Source organism: Salvelinus sp. IW2-2015, linkage group LG6.2 (assembly GCF_002910315.2).
Source record: "Salvelinus sp. IW2-2015 linkage group LG6.2, ASM291031v2, whole genome shotgun sequence".
In the NCBI taxonomy this organism is placed as follows: domain Eukaryota; kingdom Metazoa; phylum Chordata; class Actinopteri; order Salmoniformes; family Salmonidae; genus Salvelinus; species Salvelinus sp. IW2-2015.
In genome coordinates, this window is record NC_036846.1 from 23,118,194 (window position 1) to 23,124,508 (window position 6,315).

The window sequence follows — 6,315 nt, forward strand, 5'->3', positions numbered from 1 at the left end:
ACAATCATTGGTTGATGCATGCAACGTCTGCGCAGTAGACGTCAGTTCGAAGATAGTACATTATAAAGATAGGCAGAAACTGCTTCTCCAATATAAATCCCCCATCACGCTTGTAGGTGATGTTATCTAGCTAAACTCATGCGCAGAAACATGTCATCTGGTTTTACTGTCAAAGACGTTCTCATTGTTACTGTCTCTCGCGCCATACTGCGCATGTGCAAACCGTAAACTCAAAGGCACTCGTTCGATATAAAATAGTTTTTGACGAAAATGAAAACGTGTCAGTTTGTTATTTTCACGAGGTTGGAGTAATACAATGTTCAACTACTTAAGACAGTGGCTCGAATCTAGGTTTTGCCTTTAGATTTCGAGAAAATGAACAACTAAGGAATAATRTGTCACTTCTCTCATACACTAAACCCCGACCTGACCTGCTTCGCAAGCGTTCCTGGAAGTCTCGTGATGTTGCGCCTTTGGGTTTAGAAACTGTGGATTATGTAGCTGTCTTTTTCCAACAACGGTTTCAAAAGGCTAGTTATTTACAATACCTGGCTGAAAATTACAACGTTCTTGTTATTATAACCATTTTGTATTTTAATTTATGTATGTAATTTAGTAAGAGCAGCAGCTACCGTCTCAGTCTGGGACTAAGAGAGTCGTCAATGGACAACTGCAAATTCTTTAGGATTATAAATTCTTCCGATGAGGTGAGTTGAAAAATATCTAGCCTAATGTTACTGTATCTATCTAGCCAGTAGATCCCGACCCTAGTATTACGCTTGTTTACACTGAGCTGCACAAGGGGGTCGGAATAAAAGCCAATTTATGCTTGATCCTAAAATGTGAAATATGGTCTAGGCTTTTTATGGAGTGTGTGACGCAATTGCGGGGCATGCAGAGGCCAAATCAAGCTCCATACCACATGCCCTTGCACATCTCACATTTTGTATCTTCTTCAATGAGTTTTAATGGTTGTTGGCATTGAATAAATATTGCATTACCGCCACCAACTAGACTGGAGTATAACTCCCTTACTCTTTGCTTGGAAAAAAAGGTAGAAATCAACAAATACCCTACCATATAACCCAACACTCGTTAAAAACCCACCACCCTATTCTACTAAATCTAGTTGTACCTCAGGCCAACAGCCTGAAAGGATGGGACACCACCGATCAACACACCCTGTAACTCTTCTGATGTCAAATCTCCTACACCCAAATACTTCTCTGCATATAATCTTACTGAAGCATATATCACTTGTTGGCCTGTCCATCTGTACTGGTACAGAGCTACTACTTACACCACTTCTCTCAGGATCCCTCCCCCTTGACCCATCTTCCTATAATTTCGTCACTGCTTCCGCATATGACAAGTTCTGCAATACTCTAACCCTGGTAGCCTCAACCTGCCTCACTCTCACCGGACATTTCTGATCCCCAGCCCCATGGGCACCCCTACAGAAAACACATACATACCGCTTCTTTCCCCAATGCTACACATTAATTTTGTCTCATGACCTACTGCACACTTCTCACACCTAGGAACCTCTCTCCTACACTCTGCTGCCACATGCCCATACGCTTGACACATGTAACAACGTAATGTATTTGGTACAAAAGCTAGTACGGGATAACTGATACACTATATATTCAAAAGTATATGGACACTCCATCAAATTAGTGAATCCAGATATTTCAGCCACACCCGTTGCTGACAGGTGTATAAAATCGAGCAAACAGCAGTAGACTTTCAACATGGCACCGTCATAAGATGCCACCTTTCCAACAAGTCAGTTCGTCAAATTTCTGCCCTGCTAGATCTGCTCCGGTCAATTGTAAGTGCTGTTATTGTGAAGTGGAAACGTCTAGGAGTAACAACTGCTCAGCTGCAAAGTGGTTGGCCACACAAACTCACAGAACGGGACTTCCGAGGGCTGAAGTGTGTAAAAATCGCCTGTCATTGGTTGCAACACTCACTACCGAGTTCCAAACTGCCTCTGGAAGCAACATCAGCACAATAACTGTTCGTCGGGAGCTTCATGAAATGGGTTTCCATGGCTGAGTAGCCACACATGCATAAGATCATGCGCAATGCCAAGCGTCGGCTGGAGTGGTGTAAAGCTCACCGACATTGGACTCTGGAGCAGTGGAAACGCGTTCTCTGGAGTGATGAATCTCGCTTCACCATCTGGCAGTCCATAGGACGAATCTGGGTTTGGCGGATGCCAGGAGAACGCTACCTGCACCAATGCATTGTGCCAACTGTAACATTTGGTGGAGGAGGAATAATGGTCTGGGGCTGTTTTTCATGGTTCGGGCCCCTTAGTTCCAGTGAAGGGAAATCTTAATGATACAGCATACAATGACATTCTAGATTATTATGTGCTTCCAACTTTGTGGCAACAGTTTGGGAAGGCCTTTATTTTATCAGCATGACAATGCCCCACTTGCACAAGCGAGGTCGATACAGAAATGGTTTGTCGGAGATCGGTGTGGATTGGCCTGCACAGAGGCTGACCTTAAATCAAACATCTTTGGGATGAACTGGACGGCTGACTGGAGCCAGCCTTAATTGGATAAACATCCGGTGCCCAACCTCACTAATGCTCTTATGGTTAGAAAGCAAGTTCCCTGCAGCAATGTTCCAACATATAGTGGAGCTTCCCAAAGAGTGGAGGCTGATGTACCAGCAAGGGGGGACCAATCCATATAATACCTATGATTTTGGAATGAGATGTTCGACGAGCGGGTTGTCCTACACACTTTTGGCTCATTTGAGTGTATTTCTAACGTACACTTCTGGTCGGGCACAGACTTCAAACATCAAAACGCAAAAAAACAGACACGACTCTGTTTCCACTCAAGCCACCCTGTCTGCGTCGCACCGAGCATCACAAACACCGGAAATATTTATCTTCAGTTGGCCACTTTACATTTATCGCTACGCCAGTAATCACTCGCCCTTTTCTGAGAGCGAAACAATTCACATTCTTGTCCCAGTCGTTGATGCGAGCACCTTCTCCTCTCACAACAGAAACACAAACAATTATACAAGACCACTTCGGGTTACCTTCACCGATTCCACGCACATAACTCCGTTTTAACCCACCCTGAAAACACAAATGGATCAGCCAAAAGGCAAGGTTCCACTTTTCCAAAATGTCACTCCTACCATCAGACTCAACCTGACCCTCGTGCCTCTGGCTCGGATAACTTCACCACACCTACCACCTCCGATACTTCGCCCTCATTCACTTCCATTTCTCCTCCTGCTTCGATCTGGCGTACAGCTCACTCTGCTTACACTTTCTACATTCTACTTCAACAAACCATTTCATTTGTAACCAATTCAAGCTCACCTCTACCTCCCTCTTCTCTTCCACCTCTCCCCCCCCCCCCCCCATTCCTCCTCTGCAATTCAAGTATGTCTCCTTATGATTACTACATTTCTCCTGACATGAATATTGCCCTCTCAAGCGATGTTATTCCCTGCTTGCTCCAGCCCTCCACCTTTAACTACGTCACAAGTGCAAATGACCACAATTTGTAACAATGTGTCGGGCTTCCATATAGCTCTGCGTTGGCATGACTTGTTGACAGTAGGTGGGGGCGGTACGTCTTGTGTAAACACAAACTCACTTCCTTCCCAATAGCTCTGCTGTGCTCCGCTAAGTGCAAGAAGTATGAAAGCCATGACGTCTGCGGGAGGCTGCATCGCAGTAAATGCTGTACGGCCACTTCAGCTGTCGGATTGACCATATAAGAATTTGTTCTTAACTGACTTGCCTAGTTAAATAAAGGTTAAATAAAATTGAGGTATGTTGTTTCTGACCCATATCTCGCGCCGGCTCCGCAGTGTCTTAATAGTCCTTTCTCTCATTTTTCTCTCCGTTCAAAAGTTGCTGTCACTTGATTTTGACCATGATTTTTAAAGAAAAGCACTTTTTGTTCATTACAATAACATCAAATTGATCAGAAATACAGTGTACACATTGTTAATGTTGTAAATGACTATTGTAGCTGGAAACGGCTGCTTTAAAAATAAATAAATATATTTTTTAATGGAATATCTACATTTATCAGCATCCATCACTGTGTTCCAATGGCATGTCACATCAACTGTGAAGYGGCGACTCTGGGACGCTGGCCTTCTAGGCAGAGTTAAAAGCCATATCTCTGTCCAGTGTCTGTTCTTTTGCCCATCTTAATCTTTTATTTTTATTGGCCAGTCTGATATGGCTTTTTCTTTGCAACTCTGCCTAGAAGGCCAGCATCCCCGAGTCGCCTCTTCACTGTTGACGTTGAGGCTGGTGTTTTGCGAATATTATTTAATGAAGCTGCCATTTGAGGACTTGTGAGGCATCTGTTTCTCAAACTAGACAATCTAATGTACTTGTCCTCTTGCTCAGATGTGCACTCCCACTCCTCTTTCTATTCTGGTTAGAGCCAGTTTGTGCTGTTCTGTGAAGGGAGTAGTACACAGCGTTGTACGAGCGTCCGTTTCTTGACAATTTCTCGCCTTCATTTTCAGAACAAGAATAGACTGACGAGTTTCAGAAGAAAGTTCTTTGTTTCTGGCCATTTTGAGCCTGTAATCGAACCCACAAATACTGATGCTCCAGATACTCAACTAGTCTAAAGAAGGACAGTTGTATTGCTTCTTTAATCAGGACAACAGTTTTCAGCTGTGCTAACATAATTGCAAAAGGGTTTTCTAATGATCAATTATTAGCCTTTTAAAACGATAATTGGATTAGCTAACACAACACAGGAGTGATGGTTGCTGATAATGGGCCTCTGCACGCCTATGTAGATATTCCATAAAAAATCAGCCGCTTCCAGCTACAATAGTCATTTACAACATTAACAATTAGCCTAGTGGTTAGAGAGTTGGACTAGTAACCGAAAGGTTGCAAGATCGAATCCCCGAGCTGACATGGTAAAAATGTGGTTCTGCCCCTGAACAAGGCAGTTAACCCACTGTTCCTAGGCCGTCATTGACAATAAGAATTTGTTCTTAACTGACTTGCCTAGTTAAATAAAGGTAAAATAAAACATTCTACTAAATTTGATGTTATTTTAATAGACACATTTTTTGGGATTTTCTTTCAAAAACAAGGACCTTTGTAAGTGACCCCAAACTTTTGAACAGTAATGTACATTTTGGCGAAAATCTGGGAAATCCTATGTCCGGTGTCAGGCGTATGGTATTTTCTCTATAGAAATGACGTGAGCCAAGAAAAGAGATCAGCTTCTCATAAGCTAGATAACGTTAGCTTTATTATAGCTATATAGTGTTCGGTGTACTGTTGTTTTGAAATAACATTCTATATATTTATTTGATTGTATACTTTATATACAGTGGGGAGAACAAGTATTTGATACACTGCCGATTTTGCAGGTTTTCCTACTTACAAAGCATGTAGAGGTCTGTAATTTTTATCACAGGTACACTTCAACTGTGAGAGACGGAATRTAAAACAAAAATCCAGAAAATCACATTGTATGATTTTTAAGTAATTCATTTGCATTTTATTGCATGACATAAGTATTTGATACATCAGAAAAGCAGAACTTAATATTTGGTACAGAGAGTAAAGGCATGGAAAATAGTAGGCTTTATGTAGTGTTGTAATATTTTAAAGATGGGGATTGGACCACTCGTCCGGATAAACATTAGCTAGTTATTCGGTAAGCTATTCTAACGTTACAGTTAGCTATCCGCTTATCTAGAAACAGCGAATGTTCCTGAGTGGGCCGAGTTAGATTTAAGTCAAACTATGGCAAGGCCTGAAAATGGTTGTATAGCAATGATCAACCACTCCAGACCGACCTTTCTCATCACACAGAGACGCATACAAAGCTCTCCCTCGCCTCCATTCGGCAAATTGACATAATTCTATCCTCCTGATGATCTTGCTTACAAGCAAAAACTAAGCAAGGAACTATCAGTGACTCGCTCAATAACAAAGTGGTCAGATACCACGGGATGCTACGCTACAGGACTGTTTTTTCTAAGCACAAACTGGAATATGTTCCGTGATTCATCCAATGAATTGAGGGAGAATACCATCTCAGTCACCGGCTTTATCAAAAAGTGCATCGACGACGGTTGTCCCGACAGTGTACTGACGTACATATCCCAACAGAAGGCAATGGATTATGTGGCATCGAGCTAAAGGACTAAAGTCGAGAGCATCACTTTCAACGAGCGGGACACTAATCGGACGTTTATAAGAAATTCTTCTTAAGCCCCCAGACGAACCATCAAACAGCACAAGCGTCAATACAGGACTTAGATTTGATTCTATACACC

The 6,315-nt window shown here is 42.3% G+C and overlaps 1 long non-coding RNA gene across 2 annotated transcripts in view; it reads left to right on the forward strand.

The window, feature by feature from the left end:
• The first annotated feature begins 218 nt into the window (after positions 1-218).
• The window catches only part of LOC111965998 (uncharacterized), a 16,740-nt gene continuing 10,643 nt past the window's right edge, over positions 219-6,315 (forward strand). For both annotated transcript variants that reach the window (XR_011480115.1, XR_011480116.1), the window contains exon 1: positions 219-707. This is a non-coding gene — a long non-coding RNA (uncharacterized lncRNA). The remainder of the gene's footprint in view (positions 708-6,315) is intronic.